Source organism: Mustela erminea, chromosome 8 (genome assembly GCF_009829155.1).
Source record: "Mustela erminea isolate mMusErm1 chromosome 8, mMusErm1.Pri, whole genome shotgun sequence".
NCBI lineage: Eukaryota > Metazoa > Chordata > Mammalia > Carnivora > Mustelidae > Mustela > Mustela erminea.
In genome coordinates this window covers 49615110-49634877 of record NC_045621.1, presented here as the reverse complement: position 1 = coordinate 49634877, position 19768 = coordinate 49615110, and the positions used below count along the sequence as shown (strand labels likewise).

The following is a 19768-nucleotide window of genomic DNA, read 5'->3' as shown; positions in this document are numbered from 1 at the left end:
GAAATTTGTAGCCATTATATCCATTGTTGTTTTCTTTAGGTCTGTGAATTAAAGAGAGCAAGTCATCCCCCAAGACCTATAAACACTTGGCTTTGACAGACTGTCTACTTCTTAAGCCTATGAACTGGTCTTCTTTGCTGCAAACAGAGTTGCATTTTTAGCTTGGAAGATGTGTGTTAGGTGGAAATAAAGTGCATTTTGCATTATCTGTAGCATATGAGAAACTGTAAATTGATCAGACTGTGTATTAGCAAATGGAGTGTCAATGGGTGATAAACACCTGGCTGGTGAGAAGCCCAGTTTGGGGGAAGAAGATGATGAGATATGGTGGCCGAGCTTTCTCCCTCCTTCTTTGGAGAATGGGTTGACTATTTTAGGTTCATCTGCAGGCCCATATTACATGTAATATATATGTATACATACATATATATTATATTACATTTAATAGCTCAGCATCCTGGCACCCTCTTGAACCATGCTGGGAGGCTGATAGCCAAAATGAGCTGGATCACGTTCCTACTTCATTGTATGATTGCAGACTATGAGGGAAAATGATAGTATTCTCCTTTTTCTTTTTGGAAAAGCCTGCATCATACTTTAGAATGTGTCATTGCCAGATACTGTCTAGGTTTCAAGTGCAGTCCCTGTCTTCCTACCCAGCTAGCAAGTGGGAAGCTGAGGAAATATATTTCCTTCAATTTCAGGTGTTAAGACGTTGCCTATTATGGCTGTCTTTATGTTGAATGTCTCAGCGTTCAGTGACTTAGGGGGGTATCTGGATTTCTTTATTCCCCCCCCCCCACCTGGTCAGTGGAAGAAAACAGGAGACTGAATGGCATCATATTTATTAAGACCGTAACAGGGGGGCAACTGGAGTTAACGTACTCCAGTTTGTAAATTACTCAGTTGTCTGTCAATAACGGACTGTTTATTACTCCATTTTGACTGGCTGAGGAGTAACAGTGGCTTCATTTCAGCAGATAAATACTGAGAATTTGAATCCTTAGTAAAATTAATGACAGCTGGAGGAATTCCCAGCTGTACATGTAACTGGAAATGCTTAACTACCCAATTAATCATGAACGGATGGATTCAGTAGAACACAAAATACAATCTGTTTTTGCAGGCGTGGCTTTGAAAAATTGCAGGCAAGCATTTTTCTCTACCAAATGCAATTCTGAGTGCCTAGTTAAAAAAAGAAAGAAAGAAAGAAAGAAAGAAAGGGAAAGCCATACATTCTTTTTTAAAGAGCAATGCAAAGAAATGTCAGTCCCTTTCTCCCATTGCCCCTCCTTCTCTTTCTCCCTCCGTCGCTCTCTCTCTTCCTTTCTACCTACCTACAAATATTTGTTACACACCTGCCAAGTCCATGTTAGAGGCACAAAGACGAAAAAGATGCAGTACTCGCTCTAATTATTGTCAAAAAGCTAAAACAGCAACACACAAACAATTATAACACAATGGATCGATGAAATGGAGTTTGCCACACGGACAGAAAAAAAAGGACCTTCTTGATTAAGAGTCAAGACCCTGTACAAGGCAAGTTGATCTCAGAGCACTCCCCGAACCTCCTTATTCAACAAGTATTTTCTGGTGCCTACCATGTGCCACATACTGTGAATGAAGTATGTCTGGAAAAACACGAGAAGCACATTATGACCAGAGCATGTTGGAGGAGAAGGATGAAAGATGAACCAGAGTGGTGGCAGGGACAATTTTAAGATACCGTTTTTAATAATGTTGCCCCAATTTTGTTACTTTTTGCAAAATAAATGAACAGGCATTTAAAAATTTCGTTTTAACTTGATGTTGATGAAATAAAGAGTAATGGTGCAAAGATTTTGTGTTGATTTAATATGCTTGTGCCCAATCTTAGTTAGATACAAAGAGACATACTATTGATGACTATAGTTAACAATACTGTATTGCTATTTGAAAGTTGCTGAGAGAGTACAGCTTAAAAGTCCTCGGCACAAGAAAAAAATATAACTGTGTGGTGATGGATGTTAACTGGACTTATTATGGTGATCATTTTGCAACATATACAAATATTGAGCCATTATTTTGTATACCTGAAGCTAATATAATATTATATGTTGATTGTACCTCAATTTAAAGAAGGAAACATACTGAATGAATCACAAATTCAGCATTCATGGGCAGAAGTAGGCCAACCCACAGAAGAGCAAACTGCTAATTTCTCACTTGGAAACTTCCAAATGGCTAGCAGGAACCTGGGCAGACAACAATAGAGGAATTAAAAAACCTCCAGTCTGAAAAGAGACACTAGTAATAGTTATTTTAATTAGATATCAGCCACCATGGGCTCAAAAGAACTATTTTTGTACAAAATGGAGGCAAGTTTTGCTAATCAGAAATGGTAGAATAAAATTTGGTGAAAATCATGGTAGGGTTTTGTTTTTTTTTTTAATTCTGCTCTCACCTCATTCTACAGTTTTTGAGATAACTTAAAAGAAATATAAAGCCAAAAAAGTTAGTAAGCAAAGATTAGGGTCATTGAAGATACAAATTAAGAGAAGATCTGTATTAAGAGGAAAGTTAGAACTTAAATCTGACTTCTGGTAGCTGAAGCAAAAACCAAAATATGATCAATTGTAGGCTTCTCATCCACCCAGAGAAAATATCTCAGCACAAATGACGACTTAACTTTTATTGTCTAGAACCCAAGATTCTGGTATTTGTGGAGAACTATTCTTCACGTAGTCATCTGAGGTGTAAGTTGCTCATAGACTCAGCCTCATATTTTTGGGGAGTGTTTTCACTGGGAGAACTTTCCAGGGTATTCATAGGGCATCCTTGCTGTGGGGTTTTTATGCAAGTGTAGATCAGCATCCTATCAACAGATGAGTGATCATGTCACCCCACTAAGAGTGTGGCCAACTTCAGCGGCATCCAGTTTATTCTCAAGAGAACTACTCCTTGACAGAGTGCGTCGTGATTTATTTTCTAGTCAAGTTTAGGTGTTCTGCCGTGTGAGCTTCATTTTTTCTTCACATTCAGCATACTTTACAGCATTTTGTGCTAAATGGTAATGGGTTGTATTATGTTTCCAATTTAGAATGGAGTAATAGAATTTGCAGAAAAAAATGGTTATCGGGAATTCGTTCAGTAAAGCATTAAGATGGGAAAGGATTGTTTCTCAAATTCTTATTCTTGAAATTAAGGTAAGCCTCAGCCTCCACCCAGTAAGGCATTTTGCCTGTTTGTCATTGTTGATTTTTATGCTCTCTTTCATTACAAAGAACTCCTGGAATAGGACAAAACAACATTTCAATAGCAATGTCCCAAACTCAGTCCACATTTCTTTTTTATTTATTTATTTATTTATTAATTAAGATTTTATTTATTTATTTGACAGAGAGAGATCACAAGTAGGCAGAGAGGCAGACAGAGAGAGAGAGAAGGGAAGCAGGCTCCCTGCTGAGCAGAGAGCCCGATGTGGGACTCGATCCCAGGACCCTGAGATCATGACCTGAGCCGAAGGCAGCAGCTTAACCCACTGAGCCACCCAGGCACCCCCACATTCCTTTTTTAATCTTCGTGATCTTTTTTAGGAGGAAGGATTATTTACTGATTTTATAATATTGCCTTGAACCTGTACAGCTTAAGTTGGGAAACTTTCCACAAAATATGAAATGAAAAATGAGGATTTATTGGTCCTGTTAGACAAAGCGCTCGATATATTTTAAAACTTTCCCACCTCTACTACATTTTTTCTCTCTTATCAGCTCTGATTTTGTTTCTCCTTGTCTCTGCTGATCAGAAGATAGACAAAATGTTGACAGTTTGTTGATAGATAGAATACAGTTAAAAACAAACATACAGTGAAAAATATTGGTCTTCAAGTTGAAAATGATTAAATTAAAAGACTTTTTTTTTCACCTCCTTTATCACATTTAGGCAGCACTAAGACAGTGCCCCTCATGCTAACTGGTCAGTAAATTGTATACTGCTGACCCTTGTCATTTCTTTATTGAATCTTTGTTCTTGCGTGATTTTCTTGTTGTTGCTGTTACTAATGAAGTAACATGCAAACCAGCTTAAAACTGTATTTTTCCTGATTATATTTCTTCTTTTGTAATTATTCATGAAGTGTTCTCTTGCTGTTTTTATTTACTATATGTAGCATTATATATATTTTTAACTTACTTAAATTAGTTAACATATAGTGTATCATTAGTTTCAGAGACAGAGTTCAGTAATTCATCAGTTGCATACAATACCCAGTGTTCTTTTTTTTTTTTTTTTAAAGATTTTATTTATTTATTTGACAGACAGAGATCAGAAGTAGGCAGAGAGGCAGGAAGAGAGAGAGAGAGAAGCAGGCTCCCCGCTGAGCAGAGAGCCTGATGCGAGACTTGATCCCAGGACCCTGAGATCATGACCTGAGCCGGAAGACAGAGGCTTAAACCACTGAGCCACCCAGGTACCCAACACCCAGTGTTCTTTACATCACATGCTTTCCTTAATACCCATCACCCAGTTACCCCATCCCAGCATTTTAGATAATTAATAAATATTTTAGAGAAGCTACAGTAAAAAAAAAAAAAAAAAAAAAGAGAGCATGAAATTTGGAGCCAGATGAGTCTGTTTGCTTCTCCCATTTCACTTTTTAGCTGTGCAGCTCTAGGAAAATGTATGAGTATAGCCAGTGTGTGTGTGTGTGTGTGTGTGTGTGTGTGTGTGTACACATATATGAATATGTATTTGTAGAAAGAGATTTCTCTGCCTAGTGGAAGGCACATCAGAATCACAGCCATGGCTCTGTGGACATCTCCAGACTCCCAAATCCTCCGTCCTTTCTTCCTGGAAGGATCTCCAAGAAAGAATTCTTAAATTTTCAGACATCCAGAGGTTGCTGCAAAGAACTCAACAGCAAGAAGACTGGATTCATTGTAGAGAAACAAAGACTTCAAGGGTATTTGCTAGTGGCCTTTGACTAATAAACCTCTGATGGGTATCCTAAGGAGATAGGCCATTGAAACCAATTATCTCGTGGAGGCAGACCATCTCATCAAACCCCTTGTTTATGTAAAACCCAGAGATTTGAGGTATCAGCTCTCACAGAACCACCTCTTCCTTCAGAAAGAAGCCGTCCCAGGGGAGAAGGCCATGGGGAGAAAGAAGCCTCCAAAGGGGGTTGAGACTCCTCCAGGGCCCTGGCCTCTGCACGGGGCCGGGACATCTCCTAGGACAAGTTCCACGTAGAGCTGAGCCTCCATGAATAGCCTGGTACCCCATGGAAACAGAAGCCAGGCCAACCCCATCCTTATAACCTCACTTAATCTTAATTGCTTCCATAAAGTCTCTTTGGCTAAATACAGTCACTTTGGGGCTTGGGGCTTTACCATGTGAATTTTGCAGGAATTCAAACATACAATCTATAACAGCAAATTAATGTGTCCCTCTAAAACAGACTTTCTTCACTTACTGAATAGTATGCTGACACAAACGTGATGAAGGCACTAGGTATCAAATAAGATGATTTTGAAAAGTTGCTGGAATAGAGGAGGTAATCCATAGTACCTGTTATTTTTTATAATTTATTTTTTCATACATTTTTGGTAAAAATTTCCTATGCTGATGTTTACTCTTTAACCCGGAGATTTTTTTTTTTTTTTAAGATTTTATTTATTTATTTGACAGAGATAGATTACAAGTAGGCAGAGAGGCAGGCAGAGAGAAGGAGGAAGCAGGCTCCCTGCTGAGCAGAGAGCCCGATGCGGGACTCGATCCCAGGGCCCCGAGATCATGACCTGAGCCGAAGGCAGCGGCTTAACCCACTGAGCCACCCAGGCGCCCCAACCCGGAGATTTTTTGAAAAAGATTTTATTTATTTATTTGAGAGAGAGGGAGAGAGCATGGGCAGGGTGGGTGGAGGGGAAGCTGCTGGGGGAGAGGGAAAAGCAGATTCCCTGCAGATCAAAGAGCCCCAAAGAGGGCGCCTGGGTGGCTCAGTGGGTTAAGCCGCTGCCTTCAGCTCAGGTCATGATCCCAGGGTCCTGGGATCAAGTCCCACATCGGGCTCTCTGCTCAGCAGGGGGCCTGCTTCCCTTCCTCTCTCTGCCTGCCTCTCTGCCTACTTGTGATCTCTCTCTGTCAAATAAATAAATAAAATCTTTAAAAAAAAAAAAAAAAAGCGCCCCAAAGAGACTCTGGCTAAGGGCAGATGCTCCACCCGCTGAGCCATCCAGGTGCCCCTGGGAGATTTGTTTTTAACTGAAATCTAGTTGACACACGGTGTGACGTCAGTTTCAGGTGTATGCCCCAGTGATTCCACAGCTCTTTATGTCAGGCTCTGCTCAGCACAGGGTAACTACCATGCGTCTGAACCGTTTTTAGAGTGTGTTCTTGGGAACGAGTTAGCTTGCCCTTTCCTGCGGCATCATCCCGTCATCCCATCAGCCTCCTCCTGGGCAGGTCATCCCGCTGCTGTCATCCATCAGCCTCCCAGTCTCCCAACACAGTCTTTCACGCAGCCCCACCCATCTCCCCCCGGGCACCCTTGTCCATGGGAAACTCCCACTCCAGGGCAGTGTGAGCCCCATACTCACACCCTGTGAGCAAACACCTTCTTCCAGCTTCCCCAGCTTGCTGGGATCGACATTTATTTCACTCTACAGTTTTATTTCCAGATTCTTCTCAACGTGAACCTCTAACTTCTCATTCCCCAACACTGGGGCTTTTGTTCACAATGCCTCTGCCTTTTCTTGAAGGCCTGGCAACATTTCCCTGACCCCAGCTGGTCCTTAAGATGCAGCAAACCCTGCCTTGTCCGAGAGGCTTCCTTGGCTCTGCCACCTCAGACCGACCTCTGCCTTCTTGCAACTCCAAAGTCAGTAGTCCTAATTGTTTGGGTTTGTCTAATAACATAGTTCTGGCACCAAATTACTCTATTTCATGAACGCATATCTCATCTCCTCAACTTGATTATCAACTGTTGAAGTGCAAGAAACATGCCTTTTATCCTGCACAACTCCCACCACAATACTGACTATGACAGTTGTCACAATTCATTCTTCTCCCAAGATTTCCTTTATTTCCCTGCCCCTGGGCTTTGTTGTCTGCCCCATCTGGAATGCCCCGTCCTGATGTCTTTTGCTGTGCAGCCTATCCTGATGGCCCTGCTTAACACGGATCTTCTGTTCCCACCAACAGGATTAATCTGCTGTCTCCTAGTCACAAATTGTATTTGTATGTTTGTTCTAGTCCTTCTCATGCTTTCCTCCATAATGTGCTCATTTGCATAACTGTCTTCCCTGTCTTATGAGCCCCTGTTATGCAAGGACTACATCTGATTCATCTTCATGCATCAGTTGCTCTTAGCACACGGGTCTTATATATACTGGTTTTTCAGCGAGTGCTTGTCACTCTGAATCCCATATTAGATGGTAGACAATCAGACATGACTTAGCATTGTTAGGGCCCCTGTGAGTATGGTTGGCGTATGAAGGGCCACTAACCTCTTGAGGTGCCCAGAACCTGGAGACAGTTACTAGTTAGATCCACCTGCTTCATGTAAATATTTTTTTAACATTTGAAAGGATTGTTTTGTTTGAAACTTAAGGCCGTAAAATACTTACTATTAGTGACTAAAGCAAGTCTGTGAGGTTAGAACCAGGCAGTTAAGCATAATTTCACTACTGCGTGTGCAGCAGGAGTTTCTGCAAGGCTGTTGGGTACTCACCTCAGGCCCTTGTCACTCGCTGGGCATTGGTAGTCCACCTATGCTGGAGGATGTATGGAAAATATCTCTGGGCCCTCTTTTTTCCAGGGCCCGTGTGCATCATTGTTCACTGGTCCAGTGCTATTGTTTCTAGTGAAACAGTGAAGGCCACCTTCACTGAAATATTCCTTTGACATCTGGAACTGTTTTATTCAAGAGGCAGAGAACTCGTGGTGTATGGGTCTGCATTTGCCTTGAGTTCTCCATTAAGGAACCAAGTCTCCCTGAACTGAATTTCTTGGACGTGTCCCTTCTCTTTCCACTATGCAGTGCGTACATAGGTGCACACAGCACCGGAGAGATGGAAGTGCCTGTCCCTTCCACATCAGTTCACCCAGCGCTGGCTGTGGGTCTCAGGGTCATCCTCTTCTGCACTGTGCGTCTCTCTGAGCTTTGTTGTGGCCGCCTGGAAGGCGTCTCATGTCGCCTGCAGTAGTGGCGGGTTGGAGAAGAGCTTTCAGGATGAGCCCAGTGAGGAGAAGCCTTTCCCACTGATTGGACATCCTGTCCCTGAGGTTTTGATGAGAATCCCCTACTTCTTGTCTCAGGCTTTGCCTTCACCTGGGCTTGGGTTCTGCTCTGTGACCACTGTTGCCCCTAACAACAGAGACTCTAAGACTGTGGTACTCAGATGCTTGTTCATGTAGTTCACGGCCAGCAGTTTGAATTATGTATGTATATGGTTCATGAATTTTCCCCCATCTATTAAGATGCAGAATGAGAGTGAAAACAAAAGGCCTATTTTATTTTATTTTTAAGATTTTTGTTTATGTATTTGAGAGAGAAAGAGAACACACAAGCGAGGAGGGGCAGAAGGAGAGGAAGCAGGCTCCCCATTGAGCAGGAAGCCCAACCCAGGGCTCCATCCCAGGACACTGGGATCATGACCTGAGCAGGAGGGCAGACGCTTAACCAACTGAGCCACCCACAAAAGGCCTATTTTAAATAAAATTACCACAGCTTTAAAATATAGCATATATTTTAAGGAGGCCAAAGGGTGAGGAAATAGGGTGAAAAAAAAAAAAAGCAAAATGTAGTTACGGTAAAGCAGCTGCTGCCTTATATTCTTCAGTGAAATGACGGAAGGTCTATTCTGTGGCCAGAGACTTTATATTCTGCTTTTGGAAGAAAGAAGAGTCATATCTCTTGGAAGTAACTTGTTGAACCCATTTAGGAGTCTAAGTTTCTGATGGATTGGTTGCTTTTGTTGAGAGGGCTGGCCCTGAAACCTGACGTGTGGGTGCCTTAGCAGAGGACAGAACTATGCTCTGTGATTGGTGACTGCCCCAGCCCCGGCCATCTTGAAGTGGGTGCTGGAGTCTTAGGGAGGAGGGCCCCCGCATCCGCCCAGTCAGTGGGCACGTTGCTTGGGGCTGCCATGCGCTCGGAGTGGAGAGTGGGTCAAGGGCAACATTCCCACACGCAAAGGACAGTCTCATCTTAGCCATGCTGCTCTCTGGACAAAAACCCAAAACTATCTTCAGGTTATTCTCGAAGAGGGAATGCCTCCTGAGTAAACACAGCTTTGGCAGGCAGAGAAAGTACGGAGGAATAAAACCTACCTGATTTCTAAATTTCATTTTAGCCAACACCTTTGTTTCCATAGAAGTTCTTACTAGAGCATTTAATTCCTCCTTAGCTTGATTCATTGAAGCTTTCAATCGCTGTCCAGTTTTTATTAATGTATAATTGCTGTGCAGTGTTATAGTGGTTTCCGGTGTACCATATAATGAGTCAACAATTCTATCCATTACACAGTGCTTGTCGTGGTAAGTGTACTTGTGCCCTGCCTCTGGCTCACCCATCCCTTCACCTACCTCCTCTCTGGCAACCACTACTGAGTTCTCTGTATCTTCGATCTGTTTCTTTGTTTGTCTCTGGTTCTTTGTTTGCTCTTTGTTGTGTTTCTTGAATTCCACATGTAAGTGAAATCCTATGGTATTTGTCTTTCTCTGTCTGACTTATTTCACTTAGCGAAATACCCTTTAGGTCCATCCGTTTTATTTATCCAAAGAAAACCAAAGCACTAATTTTAAAAGATACATGCACCCCCATATTTATTGCAGCATTATTTTCAACAGCCAAGATATGGATGTAACCCAAGTGTTCAACAATAGACAGATGGATAAAGAAGATGTGAGACATCTATCCATCCATATCAAATACATAGGTATATATATATATGTAATGGAATGTTACCCAATCGTGAAAGAAAATGTAACCTTACCATTAGCAATCTATTTGCTAGAGAGGGGTTAAGCACTGCAAGTTGGGCTCACCTGAGAAACAAAGGGCTAGGATCAGTCTATCAACTGAAGTGCACTGGCTAACCTGAGCGATTGCTCTGCAGAGTGCTTCCACTATTTGCTCTGACCGCATAATCTTCAAAGCAGGTGCATGAGTTAGGTTGATTTGCTGCTTTTCAGAAAGGAAGCTAAGCACAGAAGGATTAAATATCTTGTCCAGAAGCAAACATCTAGTGACTGGCTGCCTTAGAATTCCAACTGGGGCAGTTAAGCTTCAAAGCCCAGGTCTGAACTGCTCTTTTCTTTTCCAACTCTCATCTCAATAATCACCGAAAAATAAAAGCGATCAGGATATGGGGCGGTGGGTGGCTCAGTGGATTAAGCCTCTGCCTTCGGCTCAGGGTCCTGGGATCGAGTCCCGAATCAGGTTCTCTGCTCAGTGGGGAGCCTGCTTCCTCCTCTCTCTCTCTCTCTCTGCCTGCCTCTCTACCTACTTGTGATCTCTGTCTGTCAAATAAATAAAAGCTTAAAAAAAAAAAGCGCCTTTTCATCAGTAAGTTCATCTCTTAACTTGTTTTTTGTTTGTTGGTTGGTCCAAAAAAAGTTTCTAATAAAAAGGGAGCAGTTTTTCTCTCTAATCACTCTGGATATATTAATGAGCTAAAGGATAGGCCTGAAGGAGGAGGAGAGAAAGCGCACAGGTTGGATGGTCACATCCTAAGTAATAGCTGATTATATGTATTCTGACGTCAATGCAAACGAACACTCCATCCCCAGTTACTTGAAGACCTGATACCTGGCACTATAAAGACATCTTCAAGAACAGAGCTCAGAGGAATCTTAACCGTCATTGAAGTGATGCTCTTGCTTGTAAGGTGTCTTGGTCTCACTAGCTGATAGCTAGGTGACTTAGAGCGTGCAGCTTGACCTGGCAGGAAGGCCTCAAAAGAACTTTGGAGAGAAATCGAGATAATATACTAGAGAGAACAGAACATCCTAGTAATTGTCAACTCATCTTAAATGCAGGACGTGAAAGAAATTGATTCCACTTTTCTTTGTGCCTCCAACTTTGATGATCTGCTTACCCAGAGCAGATCTCAGCTGGGCCTAGTTATTAGCTATTAACCCGGACTTTAGAGTCGGTCACACCAAAGTTCACCACACTTCACCAGCTGCACAAGCTTGGGCATGTTATCGGTGACTCTAAGCCTTGTTTACTTCAATGCAGAAAATGAACTCTGTCTCTTAAAGTTTTTATGGTGATTAAATTAGATAACATCTGTAAAGTGCTGTTTTATTCTGATTAAAGCCTCATTTCCTGGTTCCAAAGGTTAAACTAAGAATAAGTCTTTTTCCTCTACCTAATGGGCTCCAACTCAGAATTATCAGATGGGAGTCAAAAAACAAGCCTTGCTTTCCATCTCATCCACTCCTAATGCACTGAGGAGGAAGCGCACTACCCCAGGGGAAGGGTGTGAGCTTTGGCTACTCCACCTTCCAAATGGGGTTGGTCCACGTGGATGAGGAGGGTTGGGACTATATAGTTGCTATCAAGGCCCTAAAGAGCAGAGGGACAGCAAGTGTGTAAGGAACATGGTGATCTAGCATACAAGGCCCGTGACATTAAGCTGCTGGAGGATTCCCTCTTTTGTGGAGGTAACCAGGCTCTGACCTAATCAGTCCCTGTCTTATAATCCAAAAATAGCATTTGTACTTACATTTTAACTACTCCCCTAAGTTGCAGCAGGTTGTTTTTAGCTTAAGGCATACAGGCTTCACAAACTTAGGAGATGTGCTGGTAACCAAAGAGAAAAACTCGTACTAGTCTAGCCTTTGCTGGGACTTTTCCAAGAGATATTCTTTCCCAAGATCACAATTAATAAAAGGGCTTAACCCTCACCATAGTACATACATATGGACATCATAGGTGCTTCATAAATGATAGTGGTTATAATTGTTTTTGATATTATAATGATTACTAATATTTAATGTTGCCTCTCGAAATTATCATTTAAGGTTAATGCACTCTTTCATCCAGTAAGTAGCTCTGAGCTCCTTTGGGGTACAAGGCTTTGTGCTGTGCACTCTGAGGACAACAAAAGCTGGTAAGACATGGTCCCTGCCTGAAATGAAATAGATGCTTCACTCTGGCTTCCGTTACATCTGCAACTCTCTGGGGGAAGCATTTCTGCTCCCAATGATACACCTGGATTCCCTTAGCTGTCAGTACACATTCGCTCAATGAGAAACTTAATGAATAAAAAATATCTCCAGCGAATGAAAGGTAATTTTTCATCAATTTCTGAGGCTCCAGAAATAATATACAGGTGAGGTAGAAGTCCTTTCCACACTTGCTTCTTATCTTCTAAATCAACCTATATTATCCTTCCCCTTATATGCCAGAGAAAAGGTCTTTTTTTTTTCTTCTAAGATGTAAGTGATTGCCTGAAGCTACTTTTAGGAGAAACATATTTACTATCATTATCTCTAACATGACTCTCAAAAATCACAAAAATCATGTTTTGTGGGCTGCTTTTTGCAGACCAACTCCGAGGCATCATGAGAAGGAAGCACTTCTCAGCTGCTTTTCCAGAAGGGCCACGGAAGTCCACATTTACAAGAAACTATTAGTTTCCTCATCTGTAGGCAGGTCTGCATCTATCAGCAGAGTATCCAGGATTTCCTGAGCAAATACTGTCATTTCCTTTTTAACATCTCAGCTGAAACTTGAATGAAGACTTGTGCCCTGCTTTCTGCTGACAGGGACCAGGGCTGGGGAGGCGGGGCGGACGGGGTGGTCAGTCAGGTGTAGCAGCTAAGGTGCTCACATGTGTGTCATGTGGATTGGTCGGAAGCTCTCACCACGCTCTGACCTGGCAGGGCTGGTTCCTGGGGTGGCTGCTCATTGTCCCATGATGTAATTAAGCTCCATCATCTCACTGGGCGTACCTTCAGGGTACAGTTTCCTACTGGGTGCAAAAAAACAAAACAAAATCCGAAAAAAGCCGATCGTGGCTTTTTCAACTTATATTTCCTCTCAGTCTCACAGAAGCATTTTGATTGACTGCTAATTGTGGTCACTGATGCCGCACTTCTTACCTGTTTGTACAAGATCCCGCACGGATTATCAGCCGTTTCTGCCAGAGAGCATCCATATGAAGTAATGCCTGTCTTTTATTCTTCCCCCATAAGAAATTGTGGTTCTTAGAGTACCCCCAAGATGAAAAGAGTCTGCCGCCTGGTTACCACCATCACCAGTGATTAATTGCAAATCTGCTCTTAGCCCACATTTCACCTTCTTTCCCACAGCGCCTAATGGCTCTGGCTGATACAGACTTCCCGTCCATCTCCATCGGGGTCTTTTTGTCACTTCCCTCTTGGTGCTTGTGACGTCAGTTGACATTCTTTTGTTGTTAGTCTACCTCCATTAATGGGTCTTCTTGGCAACTGAAAGAAATAGCAGTCTGAAGTGAGGCAGATATGGCCATTGTCAAACTAGTCAACATAACAAGAAGGGTGAGGCTGGTGAGGTTTTCTAAATGAATATTATTTCCTTTTAAAGAAACTGTTATAAACAATGAATTTTGGAACACTGAAAAAAAATTTTTTTTAAAGAAAAAAATAAAATGTTATGTGAAACAGTTATAATAGAACCTATTAATTTGGATTCCACTAATGAGATAATTCAGACAAAGCCAGCACTCTTAACTGTAAGGTTGTATACAATTATAATTTAATTATAAGAAATAGCCTGTAAATAAGTAGTGCAAACACAATTGGAGGAGTGACCATTGAAGGTACTTCAAGGTACTGTGAGGTACCTTAAAATTTCCTACCAGTAACTAAAATGCTGTGTCAAAATCATATCATTAAAGCAGAAGCTCAGAGAAACCCACAAATCAAAACTTTGATAATCCAGCGATACCGCACAGAGTTAGCAAGCATGTCTTTTGAAAAGCAGCCTGCAGTTCACATTTCATGATTTCAGATTGCCATTTCTTTACCTATATCCATCATTCCAAATTAGGGAAGTGTTAGTATATGGTCAGTGTTAAACTATTATAGAATGTGGTTTTGCTTTACTGAAGGCAACTCAAATGTTTGACATAACTTTTTGCGTCTGACTTTGTAGAGGAAATTTTTTTAAAAGATTCTACTCACACTCCTGCCCGTTACATAGCGCCATGCGGATATGGCATAGAGGAAGATTCTTACTGCCTACCTTGCGCTTTGGATGCTTCATCTGTAAAATGAGGATAATCATAGCCTGCTTCATAGGAGTGATAGGATGATATAAAGCCCATAAGTTAATAACTTACATTGGTGCCAGGTAGGCTGGGTTCAAGGACTCAGAGAGGGGTTCCCACAGGACCAGCCAAGAAGGTCCCTGGTTTCATGCAGGATGGAAATCAAACGGTGAGCCAGGAGGAAATGAAGGCAGAGTTGAAGATACAAACATAGAAAGAGAAATACAGACAGAGGATCCTGGGAGACTTGGAAAGAAAAGAAGCACGAGTCTCATCTTTGTTTGGGGTCTGAGTTTTTATCAGCACTGTGGTCTGGTGCGTGTGTCCTCTTAAGCATCCACGAACCGGCCAGGACAAGATCAGAGTCCAGGTGTCCTTTGTAAGTCACTCATTCCCTGAAGCTAGGGGTCTGGGCGTCTAGGTGTAGGGAGTCAGTGGTCTTGGAGAATGTTTATGATGACCCTGCCTGGTCACTGCTTAGACATTACCTATTGTACTGAAAGACTCCAAAGATAGCAATATCTCTTTGTCCCTTCCCCGAAGAAGTATGTCATTTGCATTACAAGACAAGTGTTGGGGGGGGGGGGGTGTGCAGGCCCTAGCAAGGATAGAAGGTGGAAAAGCAGTGAAGGAAAAAAAAAAAAAAACGCAAAGGGTCCCTTCACTTTCCCTGTCCTGACACAAAAGGGTCGAACAAGCATTGATTCTCTTCCCTTTCCCTTAATGGCCTTTTCTGAGCATACTGCTTTGCTGCCCTTGACTGCTCTTTGAAGCCCCCAAAGGAAGGTTTGATTAATGGCTGGGGTTGACCTTCGTCTTCGGTGCAATAGGAGGGGGCCACAGAGCTCATGCCTCACCTCATTCTTTCACCCAGCCTCCTAATTACAAGAAATGGCACAAGGTACCTTAAAGCAGAGTTAAATTGTCATTTCTAAGGTATAGTTTCCTAAGTTCCTTGTTTGGCCAAAGTGCTGGGAATCCACACACTGTTCAGTGCTCTGGATTAAGGCAATGAAAACCACAATTCTTAAAACAAACAAACAAAAAACTCATGTTTCGGGGCTGGGATTGCTAGCATTTAACATTACACACAGTAAGCACGAATTTTAAGTTCTAACCATCCTAGAACTTAAAGTCATGGAATAAAGGACAGACAGATTTTGATGGGAGCAGGAGTGTCTTTCTTTCAACAAAACTGAGCGTCTGCACCAGACATGGCCTTGGAGACCAGCCTGGACCCTGCAGCCCGGGGGCCCTAACAAAAAGCTCTGGCATGTTTGGCGAAGGGGGTGAAGGAGAAGAAATTATCTGTAAGAAAGTGGGGCTGGACTTTAAACATAAAGATTGCCTAAGAGTCCTTTTGCTTACGGCAGCCTTGTGAGTGGGCTCTTCACCCATCTACCCTGGGAAATCTGGGACAATAATCAAGAAAGGGTTTGTTCCTTCTGCACTGTGGAAAAGTGCGTTGTTTAAGTCATTGCAACCTTGGTGGAGAGAAGCCCAAATCTGTTGGGAGTGATATGTTTCTCTGGACATTCCATCATCACTTAGTCCACTTAGTGCAGCTATTAATACCGAATTTAGGATGCCTGGGTGGCTCATTCATGAAGCCTCTGCCTTCGGCTCAGGTCATGATCCCAGGGTCCTGGGATCAAGCCCCACAGCAGGCTCCCTGCTCCGAGGGAGGCCTGCTTCTCCGTCTCACACTCCCCCGCTTGTGTTCCCTCTCACTGTATATTTTATTTATAACTTAAGATAAAATAAAATCTTTAAAAAAATAAAATACTACATTTACACCAAGTTGGACATTGACTTGTCTGATCTGGAAGTGAAACTGACATTTGGAATGTCTGCTCCTGCACAGTTCAATATGGTAGCCACTAGTTATGTGTGGGCATTTAAATTTAAAATATTTGAAGTAAAATAAAATGTTAAGCTTTTGAACATTAGATGAAAAATTCAGTTCTTCCATCTCGCTAGTCACATTTCAAGTGCTCCATAGCCACCTGTGACTCGTGGCTACCATATTGAATTTCACCCATAAAGAGAATAGCCATCTCTTGGATGGCAGGGGTTTGGTATATGCCATTATCATGCTCATACACTATGTTGTACTATGGTGTCTAATAATTCTCCTGAATAACCCTGAAGGGTTTCATTCCCATTTTTAGAATGAGGAAAGGCCCTCAGCTGGTTCAGCATTTTCCTCTCACGCAGTAGTCTCTGCAGGACCTGACCAGAGGTTAGTGTTCAGTGAGTGGACAGCTGAGCTAGCAAGTGAGAGGCCCAAGGCTATCTGAGCCAGAAGCCCAAAAGTTCTAGCAAGACCAAGTTCTGTTCTGCTATTAATGCATCTTTAAAATCAAACACTTGGGGGCACCTGGGTGGCCCAGTCAGTTATCTGCCTGCAACTCGGGTCGTGATCCCAGAGTCTGGGATCGGGCCCTGTGTCTGGCTCTCTGCTCAGTGGGGAGTCTGCTTCTCCATTTCCCTCTGCCTCTCTCCCCGGCTTGTGCTCTTCCTCTTGCTCCCTTTAATAAATAAATAAAATCTTAAAAATAAAGTAAAATAAATAAAACAAAACATTTGTGAACTCTCTCTTCTCCATATTCTACTTTCATAATACTAAAATACTCACAAAACACAATAATAAAATACAAATACTAAAATACTCACAAAACAATAATAAAATACAAATACTAAAATACTCACAAAACACAATAATAAAATACAAATACTAAAATACTCACAAAACACAATAATAAAATACAAGTAATAAAACACAAAAATAAAATACAAATAATACAAATACAAATACAAATAATAAAATGCAAATACCAAAATTCCTCATAAAAAGAGAAAGTATATTCCAGTTTCAAAAGGACAAGTTCAGAAAGTGGATGGTCAGGTTGTACAGTGGGATTAGACAGGGACTGGGGTTGGCATAGGTCTCTTTGGAGGTGGTAGAAATACTTTAATATTAGGTTGTGGTATAAATTGTGTTCTGTAAGTTGTTAAAAATCATTAAATTGTACATTTAAAATGTGTGAATTTAATGGTATATAAATTATGCCTCGGTAATGCTGTTTAAAAAAAAAAAAAACAAAGAAATGAAAAACAGCGAGATGTAAATCCTAAAACCCTGAGACAGCCAAAAATTTAATGCTGACAAGCTGCCAGAATTTTAGTGAGTCAAAGATTAGTTGCTGGCATTCTCTGAATTTCCCTAATGGTGGTAAAAGGAGTGATGTTCCATCTCAAACCAAACACTGGGAAACTCTACAAGGTGAATATTATTATCCACATCTCTCAGCAGATGAAATGGAGACTCAGGAAGTTAAAATACTTTGCCCAGGATCCACAGCCTGGAAAAACTGGCCAGAGTGTCAAAAGCAGCACTGTGTGGCCCCCCAGCCCACGGCTACTCTCTCCCCTGCGTCATGGCCCCTCTCGGAATGAGAAGAAGCCCCTCCATTTTGTTTGACTCGGCATCACTTTCCTTCTTCCAGGACAATAGTAGACTGATTTTCCGGTGTTCCCATCAGTGTTTTGTATTTTGTACTCAAGATTCATGAAAGGCATTAATCTGTTTTCAGTATTGAAGAAAGGCAGAAAATGGGTCTGAGCCTTATGTTAGTGGAAAGATTTATGTTTCTTTCTTTTTTTTTTTTTAAAGATTTATTTATTTATTTTGACAGAGCATGAGTAAGGGGAGAGGAGCAACGGGGAGGGAGAGAATCCTCAAGCAATCTCCTTGTTGAGCACAGAGCCCAGTGCGGGGCTCCATCTCAGGACCCCCTGATCATGACCTGAGCCAAAAGCAAGGGTTGGTCACCTAACCAACTGAGCCATCCAGGCATCCCTCTTTCTTTTGATGTTCACTGGGATGCACTATATGGTTTTTTTCTTTTGTCTGTTTGTTTTGTTTTTTTGTTTTGGTTTTTAAAATGATATCCCTGAGGGATGCCTGGGTGGCTCAGTCATTAAGCTTCTGCCTTGGGCTCAGGTCATAATCCCAGAGTCCCCTCATCAAGCCCTACATCTGGCTCCCTGCTAAGTAGGGAGCTTCTCCCATTGCCCCTTACCCAGCCCTCAGGCTCTCTCTTACTCTGTCTCTCTCAAATAAATAAATGAAATCTTTAAAAAAATGACATCCATGCATACACATACACATCTGTATATGCACATATGTACATAAATTATTATATTTAACATGAAGAGACTTGCAGCAGCTGCTTCCACTTCTCTCCTGATTTAGTTGGTTCATTGGAGACCAAGATGTGACTTGTCATGGTGTCTGCTTAGGAACTTTTGCAGCTAGCCTCTGTCATGCCTCTTGCAGGTTTGGCTCACCCGATAAGCTGGCTAGCTCACTCATCGCCCATTTTATGATGTAGAATTCCAGAAAAGGGAAAGCTGGTGGGGCTGCATTTTCCAGCTTTTGCCAGAGCTAGTAAACTTTGCATGTTCACTTATATCCTCTTGGCATCCTGCATTGTTCGTTTCTTGCCAGTTCCCTGTGCCTGATCATAAATGTGTAACCAGCTCTTTGGCAGCCCCCGTCCAGCCCTCAGTTTTACCAAGCCTGCTAATATAGCCCCTTCCCTTCCAGATCCTAGGTCCGGTCTGGCCCAGGCAGTCTCCTCTTGCTGCTCTGTGGCTCTATTGTTCTCTTCTCTGAGCTCTTTGTATATATCCCAGGTCCTTTTTGTTTTCTTTTCCTTCTTTCTCCTGGGATATGTCTATACTCTCACCCAGTTGAAACAAAACAAAACAAATAAATACAAACAAGAAACCATTTCTTTGCCAAGCCAGCAGAACATATCCATGAGCCAAACTGGGGCTCTCGATGGTACACTTGTGTTTCCCCCAGAACCCTGAAAGACAGTGATTTCCATATTCAAAGAAATGTAGATGGCATTGAGAAGAAGAAAGAAGAAGAAACACCAGAGTAAGTGCCAAAATGATGTAACCCTGGGATTATGAAAACAAACATCCTAGTGCTCTATCTTTCCCTCTACCCATATTCTTAAAACAGGAAAGTAAACAGAAGCTTCTGCTCTTACATTTTGGCAATAGTAGAACTTACTAAGTAATTTTGAAATATTCACAGAATCTTGTTCACATTTCAAAATCAAGTTCACTCGCAGGAATCCTTTGAGTTGCTTCTCGTGTGCTGAGAGATGATGGAATACCAGGAGGAAAAGCCATGAAGGTAGTGTTGGGAAGGAGCCATCTCCTCGGGTCAACAGTAGACTGTCGTCTTTAGTCGTTTGCCTCACTGCTCCCGCAGATGGCCTGCCTGCTTCTGAACTGCAGTCCTCAGCCTCCCCCCACATGTTTGCAAAACACAGCAAGTGCCTCCTTCCTGACTTCATGCAGCGCAGTCAAGTTCGGTCCAGACCTCTTCACACGGCCAGTCCAGTATCTTGAAATGATCTGCAGCACTTATCACACGGCAGCAAAGCGTTGCCTAGAACAAACTCAAAACTATTCTCATATATATTTTAGAAACATTGTTTTCTTTC

The 19768-nt window shown here is 42.1% G+C and overlaps 1 protein-coding gene and 1 long non-coding RNA gene across 6 annotated transcripts in view; one reads left to right on the top strand and one right to left on the bottom strand.

Moving 5' to 3' along the window:
• CACNB4 (calcium voltage-gated channel auxiliary subunit beta 4) overlaps positions 1-19768 on the top strand; it is a 244849-nt gene that overhangs the window by 174484 nt on the left and 50597 nt on the right. The gene's annotated exons all lie outside the window — the stretch shown is intronic.
• LOC116597606 lies at positions 10542-19560 on the bottom strand. 2 transcript variants are annotated; one of them, XR_004288685.1, is made up of 3 exons: positions 19330-19560; positions 13093-13440; positions 10542-12962 (listed from the first exon to the last, which is right to left on the bottom strand). It is a non-coding gene; the product is annotated as an uncharacterized LOC116597606 (long non-coding RNA). The 2 variants fall into 2 exon arrangements; XR_004288684.1 differs by having other exon boundaries at positions 10542-12959.